Raw genomic sequence first — 22,291 nt, 5'->3', positions numbered from 1 at the left:
TTGATATTTCTTTTAATCTTCTGTCTTGGAGCAGATAGAAGGAAAAGTCTGAAATTGTGGAAATGCAACCTTTACCAAACTTTGATATCTGTTCTATAACTATTTGTTAAAATGTACTTTGAATTGTATGTTTTTTTGTATATATGTTATGTTTCACAATAAAAAATATTCATAAAGATAAAACATAGAACTGTGTAATATAGTCATTCCTATTGTAGCAGTGAGCTATTATAAGTATTAGAATTAATATTTAATATTTAATATTATAAGTATTAGAATGTTCTTTCATGAGGTACAACAAATGTATAACATTAATACAAGGTGGTATATGGGGAAAATACACCTAAAGTCAACTATGGATGATAGTTAGTAATACTATTTTAATATTCTTTCATCAATTTTAATAAAGGTACCACACTAATGCAAAATATCAACAATAGGGTGGTATATGGGAACACTCTGATTTGTCTGCTTGCTTGTTTTGTATGCTGTATGGTGGGAGTCACATTTCATTCTTTTTCTATGTGACTATCCTTTTATCTCAGCACCATTTGTTGAATTTGGGGGAGGTGGGTGGGGAGGTGCATGTGCTGAGAATTGAACTTGGGTCTCCTGAATGGCAGGCAAGAATTCTACCACTGAGCAACCCTTGCACCCCTTGGAACACTGTGTTTTTACATGATTTTTATGCAAACCTACAACTTCTCTAATTAAAAAAATATTTTTGAATACAACACATACTGAATAATAAAATAAATAAGGCCTGACTTGAACAAATCAACTGGATTAGATATTAGAAGTTTTTTGAGTTATGCTGTATTAATAATGGTGTAATTTTTTTTCAGTCCTTCGCTCTTAAAGATAAATACTTAACTATTTATGGAAATAATAATTTGATACCAGGGAATTGCTTTAAAGAAGAACAGAAAAATGCCAAAAATTATTGAACCTGTACTGAAGTTTATTACTTGGTGGTTTATACTCTCTTCTCCATTTTTGAGTAGGTTTAAAATTTTCCATAATAAAAATAAAATAAAAAATTTAAGGCTGTCAAAATATGTGTGGGTTTATTTTTTGACTCTATTCTGTTCTGTTAGTGCCTATCTTGGTGATAATACCACACTATTTGCTTATTATAGCTTTATAATGAGACTCATCAATAGGTAAGCCCCCAAACTTTTTCTTTTCCAGAGGAATCTTGGTTATTTTAAATTCTTTCTATTTCCATCTGGGTTTTGGAATCCACTTTCCAATCTCTTCAGAAAAGCAAACTGGGAATTTAATTAAGATTTTGTTGAATCTATAGATCAATTTTGGAGAAATGTTCTTTAAACAATACTGTGTATTCCAATACATGAACAAAATATATCTTTCCATTTATTTTTATTTTTAATTTTTTTACATGGGCAGGCGCCGGAATCAAACTTGGGTCTCTGGCATGGTAGGGGAGTGCTCTGCCACTTAGCCACTGTGGCCCACCCCTTTCCATTTATTTTGGATAGCAAACATGCTTCTTCCAGATATTCTAATTATCTTTATTTATTTGGATGAGGATCTCCTATATTCAAAATGTGCACCAACCAATACTATTCAAGATCTCAAAATATTCCTGTTTTTGCCTTGTTTGATTGTTTATCTATTTATTTATTTTAGGTGGAATTCTTCTTAGTAAAAAAGGGGGTGTATTTATTTTCTGTTGTTGTGTAGCATAATCCCACAAATTTAGCAGCTTAAAAATCACCCATTTATTATCTCACAGTTCCTACAGTTAGGAGCAGGCAGGAATTAGCTAGAACCTTTGGTCAGGATTTCATCAAGTTCAAATCAAGGTATAAGCCAGGATTGAGGTGTAATCTGAGAGTCAGAATCACATAGTTTTTGGTAGAATTCATTACCTTGCAACTATAGAACTCATGGTGGCTGTGTCTTCAAGGCCTTTAGGAGCATGTATGCTGCTTCTTGTCTCCTTTAAGGGCAACTTGATTGGGTCAAAATCATCAAAGATAATCCCTCTTTTTATTAACTCAAAAATTAATGATGATGGATCTTAATTAAATCTGAGCAATCCCTTTTGCCATCACATTTACAGGGTCCATCCACATGCAAGGAGGGTATTATATAAAGCATCTACACACTGCGGGGTGGGGAAATTTGGGAGCCACCTTACAATTCCTCATTCCATGTGGTGGGGAAGTTGGAGGGGTATTAGAGGATTTTTAAAAGGGTTATAAGATGCTCTCCTGTAGTTTCAAGGCCACTCTGTCTGTCCTTCAATTCACTCACGTGAAGAACGAGGGCATATTTTGCAAATTAACCACATACAAAATTAACAACAAAACTATGAATTACAATAGCAATATATAATGGCTACATTTTAAGAAAAGAAACCCTAAATCACCTTAATGAAAGTGACTGTTTCTTCTATGTGTTTCTATTGCCAGGAAAGAATGTGAGAGATTAAAATGGGCAAAAATGTATCAGTGGGTGTCCTATCTAGCTTACCAATCAGGGTTAGCTCTGCTTTTTATTGTCTTTAAATCAATTTGCAACTCTATAAATTGGAGATAACTGAAAGCAAGGCAAGTTATTTGTCACATGCAAGTATATTCTGTCCAATGGAGAAACAGTTGATTTACTTCTCTCGCTGTGGATAAAGTCAGTTTTGAATCAGATTATAAATTCATTTCATAAGATATATGCCTCTGCTCTTTGAATTCTCCTTTGAGCCAATAATATTTCTTATTCTTTCATTAATTAATGATTTAAATAAAATCTTTAATACATATTCACTTTATATTTGCATGACTCATGTTTTTATCTATAAAAATATCCTTTAACAGTATCTATCTTAACAAATAATTAAGAGAATACTAGTGGATTCAGTTTGGGTGATAGGTTTTCTGTGCATGTCACGAGGCAGTTCCTTTGATAATGCTGGCTACCTGTTTACTGACAAGAAGCTCTATCCATTTAAAAACTCTCTGTCTGCTCTTATTTAAAATTTTCAAATCTTGTTTACTTGCAATGAAATCACATTTTTGAGGTAATAACTACATTAAAGCCTCTAAAGCAAGAAATCAGAGTATTTGGTACCCTTACATCCTAGTAGCAGGATAATGAGTAGAAAATGTTAATTCTCCTTCTGAGTTTGTTATTTAAAATGTGCTTCAGTAATCAACCTCTACAAGAAGTCTTTTCTAATTCTATAATTCTACTACCAGATTGGTGTGAGGAATCTGGCTCTTTAAATAAGAGCACATTATTTTTTAAGGCTGAAATCTGAATTAACAAAAGAAATAAATCAAATAAAGCCTTTTGAAAATTGGACTTATTATGCTAAGTTGATGTATCCTCACAGAGGAAAAAGGCAAAACACTTGAAACTAATAGAATTGGCTGAACACAGGGATTTTTAAAAGGCCCTGGGCCATTTCCTGGCTGACCTCTCCTAAAGCATAATGCAGCATTAAATTGGAGGGTTATCTGAGTAATACAGCCTCGCACATCCTTGACATATACTAGTCATTATCATAATATTTCACATAGTATTTATTATGATTTTATTCAGCTTGAAATGTGCAAAATTAGCATCACAAGTGAAATTTCATGTTGGATTACTTTTAAAAACTGATTGGGGTAGTAGAAATTAAATACAGTGTTCCCTAGCAACAATAAACATGGACTAATATATGAACACTAGCATGAGCCAATAGAATCAGATAAAGTGGCTTCAAGAAAATTTAAGATGACAGGAATGCTGTATTGTTGAACACTACCTTATTAGGACCAAGAAAACAAAAGATTCACCCAATAATCCCTTTATTCTAGGTACTTGTTATTTGGGGCTTCTTGTTTTGTCTTCTTTCCTCATTCATTACTTACAACCTGAAACTAGGAACTTAATTATGTCTTAGACTTTATCAATTTTCAAAGAAGTCTAACAATGTTTTCAAAAAAGTTAACAGTTACTTATTAATTCATCAACAGAAATTCTTAGGATACATATACATTTAGTTTATCATTGTTAGGGGAAAGTGCCTGTTGAGGTTTTGTGCTATATTTACAAAGCAATTTAAGTATCCTGTGAATAAGTTGCTTAAGTGTATTTTAGAGCAAGAAATAACAAAATGAGCTTCAAGTCAACAAAATAATTTATTTGGGGCCCTAGAGTTAAAACTCAGGGAGCACAGATTCAGGTAGCAACCAAAATTGTCTTGTTTGGGGATTCCTAACAAGGATATTTGAAGAAGACTACATAGGGCTCAAATGTCCTTCAAGTTAGATAGTTTTTTGATATCTTCATCTTGTGGTTGGTTTATTGCATCCAGATGTCCTCAGCATTCTGTGATATGTTTTATGCTTGTAGTTTGTGCAAATTTTGGCAGTTTGTGATATCTGGCTGAGATGTGCATAAGAATAAACTTCCTGAATGGCTTCATGACTGTATTTTAAATCTTTTAGCCATAGTGACTTTATTTTGATCAAGATCTTCTTCTGAGAGCATTGCTGATCAGCCTTTGGTATTAATCCCTTGGGGCCAGGGAAGCTTATGCCTGGGAGTTATTCTTCATGTAGAGGGGAAGGTAATGAATTTATTTGCAGAGTTTGACTTAGAGAGGGGCCACATTTGAGCAACAAGGAAGTTTCCAGCAGGTGATTATTAGGCATTAATTATAATTTGGCTTAGTTTTATCATAAGTTTTATAAGTACATGCTTTAAGATTAAGGGTTTGGCTCAATTGGCATGTTTAGGGACATAGCTGTGTCTGCTGTTCTAAAGATGAGACAACGAATAAGAGATACCATTATGATTATGATAACAAAAGAGATTAGTAAGATTTGATATATGCTAAGAATCCAATCACCCCAAGTTTTTTCAGCCAGCATCATTTTCAATTTTGATCTTTCAGTTAAAACTTTGGTTATATAACCATCATTTCCAATTATATCCAGTTAGTTTGGAGGAAATTTTCTTATTGAATTTATGCAAATAATTATATTTCCATCAAACAAGAATATTCAATGAGGTTTTCCTAATTCTAGGGTATCAGGCAAGGAGAAAAAGACAAATGTTTTATGAGTAATAAAGGGTTTAAGGGAAAAGCAAAAGGGATTCCTTGTATTTAAAAAGTAAAACATTAAAACTTCAGAAAAATTTCAAAGAAAAACCATAATCATTTTTTATCATTTCATTCAGTCTTAATTAATTTTTGTTTTGTTCCATCTTGTGTTAGCAATCTCATGCATCCATCAGCTTCCTACTAGATTTCTGAAAATCCTGACTTAGTTCCATAGTATGGTCTTAAGGTTCTTAAAGCAATATCATGTTACATACTTTTCCATGGGTCTCTGAGATAGTCCTTTTTGTTGCTGATGAAATTGAGACACTCTGGCCTATAGCTAATTGCGAGTGTTTTCAGGAAAGCATCAGAATAAAATCAAAAAATTCTGTGGATTACAAAAGATGTAAAATATAAAAGACAAAGAATTGCCATGGTTAATTTATTGTTGTTTTATAAAGGTGAAAGATTTAATGAAAGTTCATTATGAAAAAATACAATCGATAAGGAACTTTGGTGGTTTCTTGCCTATAACTTATTTTTAAGTATAACTAAAATTATGCTTGACAACATTACACTGTTGTCTAATATGAGACAGACCACTTGTAGGATATCTCATGGATAGTGAGGATATTGACAAATCTCTAAGACTTTATATAAATTCTGGAATATGCATAGATTAATAATATTTTAGCTACATATATCCAACCAACAGAAGGTTAGAAAATCCCTTTTAATTTGACAACACTACATATGCAATTTATAACATACTAAATAAACCTATTTTTAGCCAATCTCTTTCTACCATGTGAAATAGCAGATTTTTGTGATTTTACAGAGGCCTCTAGAAAATTCCAAAGACAGTTGGAAATAAAAAGGAATCATTTAGCTTTGATTTGAGAAGGCAAAATGTCAAAAGTTGTCAGGAGGGTTGAACACTTGGTTAAATAGGATTACAGGTCACTGTGAAATAATACTTGGCTCTCTTTTTAACCAAAATGACAAAGATTTTAAAAGTAAATAAACAAAGACATGATAAAGTCAACATAAAGTACAAGAAGTTATTCTGATAAAACAGACTCTCTGCTTTTTACACTGATTTATTCAGAAAAAAATCTTTACAATCTCTTATTAAAAACGGACCAATACAGCTTAGTTTGGGTCATGGAAATGCCTCTTGCCAGCCTGCTCCTGCTCCCGCTGCTTGGAGCCCGGACCCCAGCATCAGGCATTGCCTCCTAGGAGGCAGCACTGCTGGTCAATGAGGACATGAAGCACATGGTGGACCTGAGAAGCCACCTGGCCAAGGTAACAGCTGAAGTGATCTTGGTGTACCCAGGCAGTGGCTCCATAAACCATGCTACCTCCTTTCTGCTGGCTCTCAAGCCTGAGCTTGAAGCCCAGCTTGTGCACCTCAGCATGAAGCTGAAAGGTGAAGATGAAGAACAGAACAATCTAGAAGTACAAGAAATCAAAATTAAGGGCAAAAGTAGGAGATTCTTCACAGTCAGGCTCCCCTCTGTTCTGGATCCTAGGACCAAGGTCACAGTCACTGTGGAAGCAGTCTATACCCATGTGCTTCAGCTGTACCCAACCCAAATCACCCAATCAGAGAAACATTTTGTGGTTTTTGAAGGGAACCATTACTGCTATTCTCCCTATCCAATGAACATACTAACTATGCATGTGAAGCTCACCTCCCAAAGTGTGGACAATTACACCAAGCAGGGGAACTTCACACATGCTGAGGACCTCCTAGATTATGGGCCTTTCAAAGACATACCTGCCTATAATCAGGATGTTTTTAAAGTACATTATGAGAACAACAGCACTTTCCTGATCATCACCAGCATGAGTCAAGTCACTGAAGTCTCTCACTGGAGTAATATTGTTATGGAAAAGAATGTGAACTTGAAGAACACAGGGGCCATGCTTAAGGGGCTTTTTTCTCATTATGATTACCAGAGACATCCAGATAGTGGAATATCCTCCATCTGGTCTTTTAAGACTATCCTTCCTGCTGCTGCCCAAGATGTTTACTACCAGGATGAGATCGACAATGCTTCTAGCAGCCACCTCCTCATCCTGGATGACTCTGTGGAAATGGAAATCCTGCCTCACTACGTCTCTTTTGTGGCTAGAAGACCCATTACATCGTTGGCTACAACCTCCCAAGCTATGAGTACCTTTATAATTTGGGTGACCAGTAGCCAATGAAGATGAAGTTCATGGACCATGTGTTTGATGAGTGGGTGATAGATTCTCTGACTGTGAAGATTATCTTACACGAAGGAGCCAAGAGCATCCAAGTCAACAGTCATATGAACTTGGCCATGCCCCAGAAAAGCTACAGTACACCTACTCGGATACCTTTGGCTGCCTGGTGATTGTTGCCTACAAGAAAAATATGGTGAAACAGCACATTCAGGACATCATGGTCCACTATACATTCAACAAGAATGTTATGCTGCAGGAGACCCTGTTGGTGGTGGCTACGTACTACATGCTGTTCTTCACCATCATCATCTACATCAAACTGGATGTTTCCTTTACAAAGGATCCAGCCACTGAAGCCAGTATGGTGGCCTGCATCACAGAGCAGGTCTTGACTCTGGTCAATAAGAGAATATGTCTCTACTGTCACTTTTGATGAGACTGTCAATAGGTACAAGCAGTCCCAGGATGTCTCCACCCTCAACAGTGGGAAGAAGAGCCTGGAATCTGAATACATGGCCTTGACCAATGAGATCGCACTGCTGCAGTCCAGGCTGAAGACAGAAGGCTCTGATCTGTGCAACAAAGTGAGCAAAAAGCAGAAGTTGAATTCCCAGGTCAAGGGGCTGGTACGGAAGTCAGCAGTGGAAGCTGAGCAGCTGGTGGCAGGCAATCTCAAGAATGATACACACATCTAGAATGAGAAGCTTATCTTGGGAAAGTGACAAGAGCTGGTCACCAAGATGGACCACATCCTGGATGCTCTGTCATCTCAGCCCATTGTTCAACATGGGCCCCCAAGGCAGGGAGGAGAGGGGGAGGCACCGAGCATGGAAACTAGGGTATGCTGACACTTGCAGCTTGCAGAAAGGCCATTCCAGGATGCAAAACAAGCCTTGCCTCAGGCAGCTCAAGACGCCTAGCTCTTGATCCTTTATTTTTAACTTAAAAAAATAAAAAAGAAAAGCAAATATTAAAAAAAACAGACCAATAACTCAAGAAAACATTGTCATTTTATTAGAGAGAAAACCAAATTCTAGTTTTGCATCAGTATACTACTTTATACTAAGGCTCTTAAAAATATTCCCATCAAATCTTACCCAACTTTGACCACAAGAAATAAAATTCTTCTTCCATGAACTTTCTACAAGTTTCTATATCTATTCTGGTTTTGTCCTACATTTCTTCTTTCTCATTTTGTAACAAGCAGTTATTTATTTTAGCACAAAACTACTCTCTTTTTCTTAATAAAAACACATGCTGTATACCTTAAAATACTTAAGTTACCAAAATGATTTTGGGAACTCTCTTCAAACTGACATCTTACAAAATGCAATTACTGTCAAAATAAAATTTGTCAGAATAATGAATCGATTTGGTTAAATACAAATTGATTTCTACTTTGGTTAATCAATTTGGTTAAATACATCTAGTAGATATAATACTAGCTTATTTGATAAGTAAATCTGTATGTGTTAAGGAAGAATATTTCCAAAATGCATGCTTTTTTTCTGTACTTAACACTGATAACTTAGAAGATGCAGTTGTTTTCTTTCACATTAACAATATTAAATTAGTATATATAATTTAAAATTTTCATCCTTGAGTTAGGAAAAAACAGACTTAGAATCACAGAAAGATATCGTATAGAGATGTAAAAATTACTAGTTTATGTTAAAGATCTGACTTTCTGTCCTTGTCCTACTTTACATTTTAAAAATTTTTTATTAGTGTTTTTTTGTGTTTTTGTTAAAGAAGTTATTTTATAATCATTATATCTTTTAGAAACTTTTTAATACTAATTAAAAACTGCACCCCCATTCCTTGGTGGAGTCCAGGAAACTTTTTTGTCAAGTGTACTTTCTCAAATGTATAACCTTATTTAAACTAAAACTTCCCTATCATGGTCACTGTAGCTCATGGCTATCTTTAGTCTAAAATACCTAATTTTTTAAAAGTAAGCGCATAAGGAATCCATTTAAAATTGGGGCTTTTATGTGCCCAATGCTTGCTTTTTTCCCTTTAAAAATGGACAATCTCCATTTCAGTGTCCCTGTTGCTTCCAATACAGACAGTTATTGTCCATATATATTTCTTCCTTTGGAGGAACCTCTTTTTTTGTGCTTATTGTGATTAGAAGTGGTTACTGGGAAATCTTCAGTAATTTTTTGTTTCGCCCATTCAGAGTTGCTCTAATTGCAAAGCTATGATTTTATTTGTCTTTTTAACATTTTTATGTTGATCCAAAGTTCTTTAAAAATGTTCAGCTAATTTAATAAGCTTACCAAAAGGAGTGGCTTCCCATTCAAGTTTTTAAACCAGTGTATCAAGGTTGGTTTTACATCCCGTTGACAAATAATGAGGACAGTGTCTCTTCAAACATGTAAGTAAAGGATGAAAGAACTGAATAAGTACCGATATACTGATATAGTGACTTCTTTTAATCCCAGGCTTGAAATTTTTGCATACTTTGGCAGTTTGTGCTATCTGGCTGAGACATGCATAATATTAACTTCCTGTATGGACTCCTGACTCCATTTTAAATCCCTTAGCCATAGTAATTCTATTTTGTTTTATATTTTTTCACTGTGTCAATATCAAATTATGGCCATATCTCCTGAATGAAGGAATGAATTAAGGATTGAGGTAACAAAGGTAATTAAACTATTATTTCTGCCCTGGAGAAGTTTACAGTCTAGAAGGGAAGACAGATATATAACAAATTAATTACCACATACAACATATAATATATGTATAAAGTGCTATGAAACAAAAACAAAGAAATCAGTGTGATAATCAAAAAAGGGTTAATGAAAGTGGAAGAAAGGGGTCAGAGGAGAAAACTAAGAAAGATCAAATAATTACCAGTGAACAGTTATAATAAAATGTATGCACACTGTCTTTTCTGTGGTAAAGTACACATAACATAACATTCACCATTTTAACCATTTAAAATGTATAATTTCAGGACTTTTTGTACATTTACAACTTAACTATCAACCATACAATTTGAAAACATTTTTATTCTCCCAAAAGGAAAACCCATACCCATTAAGCAGTCATTCCCCATTACCTCCTCCCACCAGCCTCTGGCAACCGCTAATCTACTTTCTGTCTCTATGGATTTGCCTATTCTGGCTATTTCATATAAATGAAATCACACAATATGTGGTCTTCTATGTCTGATTTCTTTCACTTTCCATAATGTTTTCAAGGTTCATCCGCCTTGTAGCATGTTTCAGTACTTCGTACCTTTATATGGCTGAAAATACTACTTTGTATAGATATACCGCATTTTGTTTACCCATTCATCAATTCATAGACATCTGGGTTGGTTCTGCTTTTTGACTATTTTGAATAGTGCTGCTATGAGCATTTGTGCAGAAGTTTTGTTTGGTCACCTGTTTTCATTCTTGAAGTTATATACCAAGAAGTGAAATTGCTGTGTCAAACGGTACTTCTATGTTTAATTTGTTGAGGAACTGCTAAACGATTTTCCAAAGTGCTCGCACTATTTTACATTCCCACCAGCAACGTAGGAGGGTCCAACTTCTCCACATTCTGTCCAAAACTTCTCTGTCTTTTTTATTATAGACATCCCAGTGGGGGTGAAGTGCTGTCTCATAGTTTTCATTTACATATCCCTATCTTCATAGAAAATAAATGTTTCATAAATGTGTTTGTGGCCTATTTATATAGCTTCTTTGGAGAAATGTCCATTGCCCACTTTCAAATTGGGTTGTTTATCTTTGTTGTTGAGGCATAAGAAATGAACCCTCTTTCGTATTAAAAAAAATACATTTTCTTTCAGCTGATGTTACAAAAAATATTCATTTCCTTTGGCCCCTTGACATGAATTGGTGATTTTAATTTCCCACTATAGCAAGTCCATATGCATGATGCTTTTCTTTGAATGTAGAGTTAAATAGGTGTGTATTCCAAACCAGGGCTGACCATAGCTACCATTAGTATTTTTAAAATGTTGAAGTTAATAGAGTAAATGTTGTTTTTTTTTACTTTTATCTTTTATATTCAAGATAATAACCACATAACAAATTCCCCAAGTATTACAAAGGGGCATAAGATGAGATATAAAAATGACTTTACTTTTGGAAACTGTTGTCTAGGTGTTTTGGGTCTTTAGGAAATCCCTCATAAGATTCAGCATTGGATGCTTGTTTAAAATTGCTTTTTTCCTATATTATTATTACTGAGTTATTACTGAATCAGTACATATGGAAGTGGGAGGTGGTGCATGGGTATGAAGTGGTATCATATTGTGGATTTTATTTGCATTTTCCCAATGACTAATGATGTTAAGTACCTTTTCATGTACTTATTGGCCATTTGTATATCTTCTTTGGAGAAATGTCTGTCTATTCATATTTTGCCCACATTTAAATTAGGTTATTTTTTTTTGTTATTGAATTGTGTTTTTTATATGTTCTGGATACCAGTCCCTTATATATAGATTTATTTTTTACTTCTTTTATAATTCTTAATTTTTCAATAAGTTCATAATGACACAATATATTAGTACAATAAGTGTATATTAATTTAAAAATAAATTTGGGATGTATCTACAAAGGGTTTTTACTGTGAGAAGCTTGAAAATAAGATCTCTAGAGAACTCTTTATATGAAAAAATTTTTTTTCTCTTTTATCTGTTTGCTGATTCATAATTTTTTGTTCAACCATTAGAAATAAAGTTTAAAATGCAACACCTCCATAATTCATGCACTGATTTTACAACAGCTTGAGTATAACAAAGACCTGAAAGAGAAAAAAGAGTAAGAGAACAATAACTGAGTACCAAGTGTGCCAGTGTGTTTTACATATATGACACCATTTGCTCTTTTTTAAAAAAAAATTTTACTAATGAATCATATACAAACATTCCATATATGGTGTATAACCAATGGCTCACAATATCAGCACATAATTGGGTACTCATCACCGTGATCAGTTTTTTGAACATTTACACCACTCCAGAAAAAGGTAAAAACTCATACATCCTGTATTCCTTACCCCTCTCTCTCATTGACCACTAGTATTTCCATCTACACAATTTATTTTAACATTTGTCCTCCCTATTATTTGTTTATTTTTATCCATATTTTTCACTCATCTGCCCATACTAGATAAAAGGAGCATCACACACAAAGTTTTCACAATCACACGGTCACATTGTAAAAGTTATATTGTTGTACAACCGTCTTCAAAAATCAAGGCTACTGGAAAATAGCTCAACATTTTCAGGCACTTCCCTCTAGCCACTTCAATACACCATAAACTAAAAAGGGATATCTATATAATGTGTAAGAATAACCTCCAGGATAACCTTTTGACTGTTTGAAATCTCTCAGCCACTGAAATTTTATTTTGTCTCATTTCTCTTCTCCCCCTTTAGGTAAACAATGTTCTCTCATTCCCTTGATGCCAAGCCCCAGCTCCTCCCAGGAGTTCTGTTCCATGTTGCTAGGGAGATTTACACCTCTTGGAGTCCTGTCCCACATAGTGGGGGAGGTCAGTGAGTTCACTTACCATGCAGGCTTAGAGAGAGAGGCCACATCTGAGCAACAAAAGAGGTTGTCTGGGGATGACACTTAGGCTTATTTTAAGTAAGCTTAGCCTATGCTTTGCAGGAATAAGTTTCATAGGAGTGAACACCAAGATTGAGAGTTCCACTTATTGGTTTGGTTGTCTCCACTGCTTGCAAGAATATCAGAAATTCTCCAAATGGGGAAATTTAATATTTCCTCTTATATTCCCAGTGCCCCAAGAGGGCCTTGCAAATACTTTTTTATTCTCTGCCAAAATTACTCTGGGATATATCAGGGCATCAAACTAACCTGGACAAGCCAACAAAGTCTCACTCCCTATTCAAGATTCCATGTACTTATGATGCTTAACTAAACTGACCATTATATTAGGAAATGCACTACCCAAAATATAAATTTTGCACTCAGTAAATATCTTTCCCCTTGGTCTTACACAGAAGTTGAAGTTTTAAAATATATACCATTTGATCTTCTCAACAGATTTGTGAAGTGTATATTTGAATCCCCATTTGCGTTAGTCAGGGTTCTCTAGAGAAACAGACTGTGCTGATTTGAATCTGTGTTGGACCCCAGAAAAGCCATGTCCTTTAATCCTCATTGAATATTGCTGGGTGAGAGCATTTTGCTTGTTCCCATGGAGATGGGACCCACCCAATTGTGGGTGGTAACTTTTGAATAGTTTATTTCCATGGGGTGTGTCTCCACCCTTTGGAGGTGGAGCTGCTTATTGGAATCCTTTAAAAGAGGAAACGTTTTGGAGAGAGTCCCTTTTATAGAGCCACGAGAAAGCCAACAGATGCTGTCATGTTTGCCATGTGCCCTTCCAGCTGAGAGAGAAACATTGAACTTCATCGGCCTTCTTGAACCTGGGTATCTTTCCCTGGATGCATTAAATTGACATTTGCTCAGCCTTAGAATGGCAAACTAGCAACTTATTAAATTCTCCAATTTAAAAGCCATTCCACTTCCAGTACATTGCATTCAGGCAGCTAACAAACTAGAACACAGACCAACAAGAGAGATAAGTAAATATGAGATTTATAAAGGTGTCTTATGCAACTGTGGGATAGGAAAACTCCAAAATCCATAGGGCAGGGTGTGAAGCTAGTGGCTCTGATGCTGGGTCTGGATGAACTCCAAATAAATCACAATAACAGACATATAGTTTACTTAACAATACTCAACTGTCCTGCATACAACCGGAAATGCACTACATCTCTCTAGAATAGGATGCGAATACTTAGGTAAAATTCACTGTTAACTTAATATCCTATGACTTAAAATACTATAACAAGAACAATACAGAAGACTTCTGGGAAGATGGCTGAAAAGAGGAGCTTGAGCTTAACCCTGTACCATGGAAAAGTTAAAGAAGGGACAGAAAGGTGACTGAGGTGGTGATTCAGGAATGCGGTTGACCTTGAAAAGCTTTCTGCACCACATGTGGTAGCCATGGTTGCAGAGGCCGAGGAACTGAGAGGCAGAAAGCTGGAGCATGGCACAGCGCTATGGAGCTGCAAAGCGGCAGAGCTGCAGAGCCAGCAGGAGTGCATGGACAAGAGCCCAGGATGAGGAAGTAAGCAAGGCCATGTGCCTTGAATGTGCCACCCTCACCAGCACAGCCCTGTGACTGGAGACTCATCTCACATCTCATACACCCAACCCCCATCACCTGCTCCCATTCCCTGTGCTCCAGGTGCCCCCACCACACCAGCCCCCAGTGCAGGTACCTGCCCCACAACCCACTCCAAGTGCAGCCCAACCCACCTTTCCTGCATGCCTCCCAACCACTACCTCCCCCTCCCTGTTCCCTGCAGGCGGTTGCCTGTGCATAAAGGCTGTGATCACTATCGTCCATGCCTAGGCAACCCTTGCCCTCCCCACACTCCCCCCACACATAGTGTCGCACAACCTCACTCGGCCCCGCCTGAGCTCTGCACATCCCTTTACCACACCCCCAGGTCCACGCATGCACAGGTGCCCCCAATCATGTCATTCAGCTCTGAGACCCACACTTTACAGCAGTCCTAGAACCGCACATGTGCATGGACCTCAGCCACACTTCTCAGCTCTGAGAAAGTGCTGACCTGTGCAGCCGGGTCACATCTGTCCCAATCCATGAAGGCATAACACTGGCCTGCTGCCACAGCTCTATGCATGTGCACAAAGGGCCCCATGCCTTAGACCAGGCCACACCAGGGTTATGCCACCCCCCCCCCCAGACTGGTGCACCTGCACAGCTACATATTCCCTGGCCGCTGGGCACTCACATTCACAAGCATCAGCATAGCATCTCCAACTTGTGCCTATACCTGCCCTGAAACAAATCACCATATTGAGTGTTCCACCCCATGCCCTGCTCCCTGCTGTACAACCATCTCACAAACACAAAGCCTTAGACTACTGAAAGAAATCAACTCCCAAATTAAATCAATCAAGATATTTAAATGCCACAAAGATAGCAGAAGATCACTAAGCATATCAAAATGCAGACAGATATAGCCCTGCCTAATGACCAATTTAAAACACCAGAGGAGATGCTGACATTGGAACAACTAATTAAAGATGCTCATGCAACTCTACTTAATAAAATAAGTGGGATATAAAATGACATAACGGAGATCAAGAAGACACTAGAAGAGCACAAAGAAGAATTTGAAAGAATAAATAGAAAAATAGTGGATATCACAGAGATTAAAGACTCTGTTGACCAAATAAAACATATACAAGAAGCACACAACAGCAGACTTGAAGAGATAGAAGAAAGAATGAGTGATATAGAGGACAGCATAATTGACTTCGAAGACTCAAAACAGCAAATGGTAATAAAGATGGAAAAATTGAATGGGAACTCAGAGCAATGATAGAAAAAACAAAGTACACAAATATAGGAATCATTGGTGTCCCAGAAGAAGAGAGGACTAAACAGCTAGGAAGAGTGGTTCAGGATATAATGGGGGAAAACTTCCCAAACTTCATAAAGGACACAAATATACAAGTCAAAGAATCCCAAAGAGCTCCAAAAAGAGTAAATCCAAATAGGGCTTCCCCAAAGCACATACTAATTAGTCTGTCAAATGTTGAAGAGAAGCAGAAAATGCTGAAAGCAGCAAGAGAAAAACAATCTACCATACAAGGGAAATCAAATAAGACTGAGCTCAGACTACTCAACTAGCACCCTAGAGGCAAGAAGGCAGTGGTATGATATGTTCAAGATCCTGAAAGAGAAAGTCTTCCAGCCAAGAATCCTGTACCCAGCCAAACTGTCCTTCAAAATTGAGGGAGAGATTCAAGTTTTCACAGACAAGGAGTTTGTCAACAAGAGACTAGCCCTACAAGAAATATGAAAAGGAACTCTTCTGGTTAAAAAAAAGAGAGAGGAGAAAGAGGTCTGGAAGAGGGCACAGAATTGAAGAGCACCACTAAGGGTAATTAATGAAATCAAAGACAAAGAATGCATAGATCTGACAAATAAAATTTAAAAAATAAGATGGTAGAAAAACACACTTTCAGTAATAACTTTGAATGTCAACAGATTAACTTACCATTTAAAAGATACAAACTGGAAGAATGTATTAAGAAACATAATCCAGCTAAACACTGCTTACAAGAGACTCATCTTAGAATCTAGGATACAAATAGATTGAAAGTGAAAGGATGGAAAAAGATTGTCCAGGCAAGTTGTAACCAAAAGAAAGCAGGAGTAGCTATACTAATATCAGACAAAATAGACTTTAAATGTAAAGACATCATAAGAGACAAAGAAGGACACTATATACAAATTAAAGGGTCAATTCATTAAGAAAATATAACAATCATAAATGTTTATGCTCCCAATAAAGGAGCTCCAAAGTATATGAGACAGACATTGGCAAAACTAAAGGAAGTGATAGATATTTCAATAATAATACTAGGAAACTACAATACACCACTCTCCTCTATAGATAGAACAACAAGACAAAAGATCAACAAGGAAATAGAGAAGTTAAATAACTTGATAAATGAATTAGACCTAACAGATATATGTAAGTCATTGCACCCCAAAGTGCAAGGACATATATTCTTCTCTAGTACTCATATTACATTCTCCAGGATAGATCATATGCTGGAGCTCAAAACAGGTCTTTATAAATGGAAAAATATTGAAATTATTCAAAGTTTTCTCTGCTCACAATGGAATGAAGCTGGATCTCAATAATCACCAAAGAATGAGAACATTCACAAATATATGGAGATTAAATGATACACTCTTAAACAACCAGTCTGTCAAAGAAGAAATTGTAGAGAAATCAGCAGCTATCTGGAGATGAGTGAGAATAAGAATACAACTTATCAGATTATAGGATGTGGCAAAGGCTGTGTTAAGAGGGAAATTTGTTGCCCTAAATGATTATATTAAAATACAAGAAAGAGAAAAAATTGAGGACGTAATGACATACCTGGAGGAATTTAGGAAAGAACAGCAAACTAACCCCAAAACACACAGGAGAAGAGAAACAACAAAGATTAAAACAGAGATAAATAAATGGGAGAACAAAATAACAATACAAAGAATCAATAAAACCAAAAGTTGCTTCTCTGAGATAATCAATAAAATTGTTGGGCCGCTAGCAAGACTGACAAAGAAAAAAAGATAGAGGATGCAAATAAACAAAATCAGAAATGAGAAAGGGTTACCACAAACCCTGAAGAAATAAAAGAATTTTTAAGAAGATTCTATGAACAACTATACGATTACAAATTAGGCAACTTAGATGAAATGGAAAAATTCCTAGAGACACACAAACAAGCTACACAGACTCAGGAAGAAATAGAAGATCTCAACAAATGAATCACAAGTAAAGAGATTTAATCAGTCATCAAAAATCTTCATACAAAGAAAAGCCCAGGGCCAGATGGCTTCACAGGAAAACTTTATGAAACATTCCATAAAGAACTAACACCAATCCTGTTCAAACTTTTCCAAAAAAATTGAGGAAAAAGGAACTCCACCTAACTTATTTTATGGGGCTAATATCATTTCAATAAGAAAGGAAAACTACAGACCAATCTCCATAATGAACATAGATGGAAAAATTAGCAAATTGAATATAACAACACATTGAAAGGATTATACACCATGACCAAGTGGGGTTTATTCCACGAATGCAAGGATGATTCCATGCAAGAAAATCAATTAATGTAATACAGCACATTAACAAATCGAAAGGGAAAAATCAAGTTATCATCTCAATTGAGGCTTAAAAAGCATTTGACAAAATTCAGCATCCTTTTCTGATAAAAACAATCCAAAAGATAGGAATCAAAGGCAACAACCTCAATATGATATGGGGAATATATGAAAAACCAATAGCCAACATTGTATTCAATGGAGAGTGACTGAAAGCTCCCCACCCACCCAAGATCAGGTACAAGACGGGGATGACCACTGTCACCACTATTATCATACATTGTGCAAGAAGTTCTAGCTGGACCAATTAGGCAGGACAAAGAAATAAAAGACATACAAATTGAAAAGGAAGAAGTAAAACTCTCATTGCCTGCAGATGATATGACATAATACTTGGAAGATCCTGAGAAATCAACAGTAAAGTTACTTGAGATAATAAACAATTTCAGCAAGGTGGCAGGATATAAAATTAATGTGCAAAATTCAGTAACATTTCTATACACAAGCAATGAGTTGGCTGAAGTAGGAAAAAATTCCATTCAAAATAACATCAAAAAGAATCAAATATTTAGGAATGAACTTAACTGGGGACATAAAGGACTTGTACACAGAAAACTACATAACATTCCTAAAAGAAATCAAAGGAGTTCTAAATAGGTAGAAAGACAGTCCCTGCTCATGGATAAGAAGGCTAAATATAGTTAAGATGTCAATTCTCCCCAAATTGATCTAATGATTCAATACAGTACCAATCAAAATTCCAAAAACCTAATTTCAAGATTTGGAAAAGTTAGCTACCAAATTCATCTGGAAAGGAAAGAAAACCTGAATAGCTAAAAGCACCCTAAAAAAAAGAAGAATAAAGTGGGAGGATGAACACTCCCTGACTTTAAAACCTATTATAAACCAAAGGGGTCAAAACAGCATGGTACTGTCACAAAGACAGAAGCATTGACCAACAGAATCAAATCAAGAGGGAAGAAATAGATCACCAAATCCATGGTCAATTGATTGTTGACAATGCCCCCAAATCCTCTGAATGGGTCCAAAATAATCTTTTCAATAATTGGGCATGGAAGAGCTGGATATCAATAGCCAAGAGAATGAAAGAGGACCCCTATATTACACTCTACACAAAAATTAACTCAAAGTGGATCAAACATCTAAATATAAGAACTAGTTCCATAACGCTTCTAGAAGAAAATATAGGGAAACATCTTCAAGACCTAGTAATAGGAGGTAGCTTCCTAAACTTCACACCCAAAGCACAAGCAACAAAAGAAAAAATAAACAAATGGGAACTCCTCAAAATCAAATGCTTCTCCACCTCAAATACTTTGTCAAAAAGTTGAAGAAGCAGCCAACTCAATGGGAGAAAATATTTGCAAATCATATATTGGACAAAGGTTTGTCCCGTATATACAAAAATTTCCTGTATATACAAAGAAATCATACAACTCAACAACAAAAGAACAAACGGCCCGATTATAAAATGGGCTGAAGATGTGAATAGGCATTTTTTCTGAAGTGCAATTACAGATGGCTCAAAAGCACATGAAGAGATGCTCATTTTCACTGGCTATAAGGGAAATGCAGATCAATACACAATGAGATAACACCTCACACCTTTAAGAATGGCTGCTATTAAACAAACAGGAGACTCTACATGTTGGAGAGGATATGGAGAAACTGGGATACTTATGCACTGCAGGTGGAAATGTATAATGGTGCAGCCTCTATGAAAAACTGTTTGGTGATTCCTTAGGAAACTAAACATCTAGTTGCCCTATGACCCAGCAATAGCACTATTTGATATATACCCAGAAGAGCTGAAAGCAATGACACAAACAAACATCTGCACACTGATGTCCACAGCAGCATTATTCACAATCGCCAAAAGATGGAAACAAACCAAATACCCATCAACAGACATGTGGATCCCAGGGGTGTGGAATTTCCTGGTAATGTGGGACAGAAATCCTAGAATGATCTGGGACTCAGCATCAAGGGATTGAGAAAAACTTCTTGACCAAAATGGAGAAGAGTGAAATGAGACAAAATAAAGGGTCAATGGCTGAGAAATTCCAAACAGAATCAACAGGTTATCCTGGACGTTATTCTTACACATTAAATAGATATCACCTTTTTACTTAAAGTGTAATGGAGAGGCTTGAGGGAACAACCTGAAAATGTATGGCTGTGTTCCAGAAGCCATGTTTCTTGAAGATGATTGTATGATGATATAGCTTTCAAAATGTGACGGTATGATTGTGAAAACCTTGTGTCTGATGCTCCTTATATCTACCTTAATGACAGATGAGTGAAACATATGGATTAAAAATAAATAAATAGTAGGGGGAACAAATGTTAAAATAAATTTAGTAGATTGAATTGCTAGTGATCAAAGAAAGTGAGAGGTAAGGGGTATAGTATGTATGATTTTTTTCTGTTTTCTTATTTCTTTTTCTGAATTGATGCAAATGTTCTAAGAAATGATCATGATGATGAATATACAACTGTGTGATGATATTGTGAGTTATTGATCACATATCAAAAATGGAACGATTCAGGAGGGGCCAAGATGGTGGCTTAGCAATGTGCGTGTTTCAGTTCATCCTCCAGAACAACTACTAAATAACCAGAAACAGTACAGAACAGCTCCTGGGGACACATCAGTGACCAGAAACACAGCGTACCCCAGTCTGAACCAGATGGACCGGCTGTGAGCCTCCCCAGAACCGTGAGTTTCCCAAGGAGTGGTGGCCGGTGCCCCTCCCCCACAGGCTGCTTCCCAAAGGGGAAAGGAAAGAGACATTAACAGCAGCAGGGGCTGAGCCCAACCAAACACCAATTGTGGCATTAATTAACAAATTCTGACTACTAAAAATAGGCCCCCAGCTCAGGTAAACCTGGTCAAAGCGGAGGTCGCTCATTGGGCTGACAGAAAAAGAAAAAAAGCAAAGAAACAGAGGTTTTTGTGGCTGTGTTTCTACAAAGGCTTGACTGCATTTGGATACAGTGGCAGGGCTTCTCAGACTGCAACTGCCCCAGGCATAGGCAGAAACAAGCCTGTTTGAGGGCTTGTCTGGAGCCAGTGCCTTCCCCAGGGGAGGGGTGAAGCCCAACTCAGGTGGAATCCCTCACTCAGGGAATTCAGACACTAGGGCTTGATAATTTGAAGCCATTAAAACCAGCCTACAGCCTCTCCTCTGTCTCCACCACGTCCCCAGCAGAGAGAGTCTGCCAAAGTTAAAGGTACTGAATCATCTTATTCTGGGAGGACCTGCAGGCAGACAAGCACCACATACAGGGCAGGATAAGAAAAACAGAGTCCAGAGACTTCACAGGAAAATCTTCCAACCTGCTGGGTCTCACCCTCAGGGAAAACCAATGCAAGTGACTCTTTCCCCCTGATAGGAGGCCAGTTTGGTCTGGGAAAATCCAGCTGGGGTCTATAATACCTACGTAGACCCTTCTAAGGGAGAGGGGGTAAAAAGGTACCATACAAGCAGGGCAAGAAACAAGAAAACAAAAACTGAAAAATTCTCCTCTGTTAAACAAAACTGAAGCTAGAGGTCCAGAAAAAGCTGAACTGAATGTCAAAGATGAGATAGAGAACAAATTCATTCAGCAATAAAACCCTAGGTAAAAGAAGCAATCTCCAGAATAAACTAGTTAAGGTAATTAAATGTCTAGACACCAGCAAAAAATAACAAATCACACTAGGAAAATTGAAGATATGGCCCAGTCAAAGGAACAAACCAACAATTCAAATGAGATACAGGAGCTGAAACAATTAATTCGGAATATACAAACAGACATGGAAAACCAAATCAAAAACCAAATCAATGAATTGATGGAGGATATAAAGAAGGTAAGGAATGAACAAAAAGAAGAAATGGAAAGTGAAAAAAACAAATCACAGAACTTACAAGAATGAAAGGACAGTAGAAGAGATTAAAAAAACAATGGAAACCTACAGTGGTAGATTTTGAGAGGCAGAAGATAGGATTAGTGAACTGAAGAATGGAACATCTGAAATCCAACAAGAAACAGAAACTGTAGGGAAAAAAATGGAAAAATATGAGCAGGGACTCAGGGAATTGAATGACAATATGAAGCTCATGAATATACAAGTCATGGGTGTCCCAGAAGGAGAAAAGAAGGGAAAAGGAGGAGAAAAACTAATGGAGGAAATTATCACTGAAAATTTCCCAACTCTTATGAAAGACTTAAAATTACACATCCGAGAAGTGCAGCATACACCAAAGAGAATAGATCCAAACA

At 36.6% G+C, this 22,291-nt stretch overlaps 2 pseudogenes; both read left to right on the top strand.

Annotated features, from left to right (window-relative positions):
- The first annotated feature begins 6,223 nt into the window (after window positions 1–6,223).
- LOC143671841 (dolichyl-diphosphooligosaccharide--protein glycosyltransferase subunit 1 pseudogene) lies at window positions 6,224–8,124 on the top strand (annotated as a pseudogene).
- Window positions 8,125–14,329: 6,205 nt separating this feature from the next.
- The window catches only part of LOC143671840 (UV excision repair protein RAD23 homolog B pseudogene), an 84,347-nt pseudogene continuing 76,385 nt past the window's right edge, over window positions 14,330–22,291 (top strand).

Source organism: Tamandua tetradactyla, chromosome X (genome assembly GCF_023851605.1).
Source record: "Tamandua tetradactyla isolate mTamTet1 chromosome X, mTamTet1.pri, whole genome shotgun sequence".
Taxonomy (NCBI): domain Eukaryota; kingdom Metazoa; phylum Chordata; class Mammalia; order Pilosa; family Myrmecophagidae; genus Tamandua; species Tamandua tetradactyla.
Note: the sequence above shows the minus strand (reverse complement) of the source record. Positions and strands in the feature narration are given on the sequence as shown.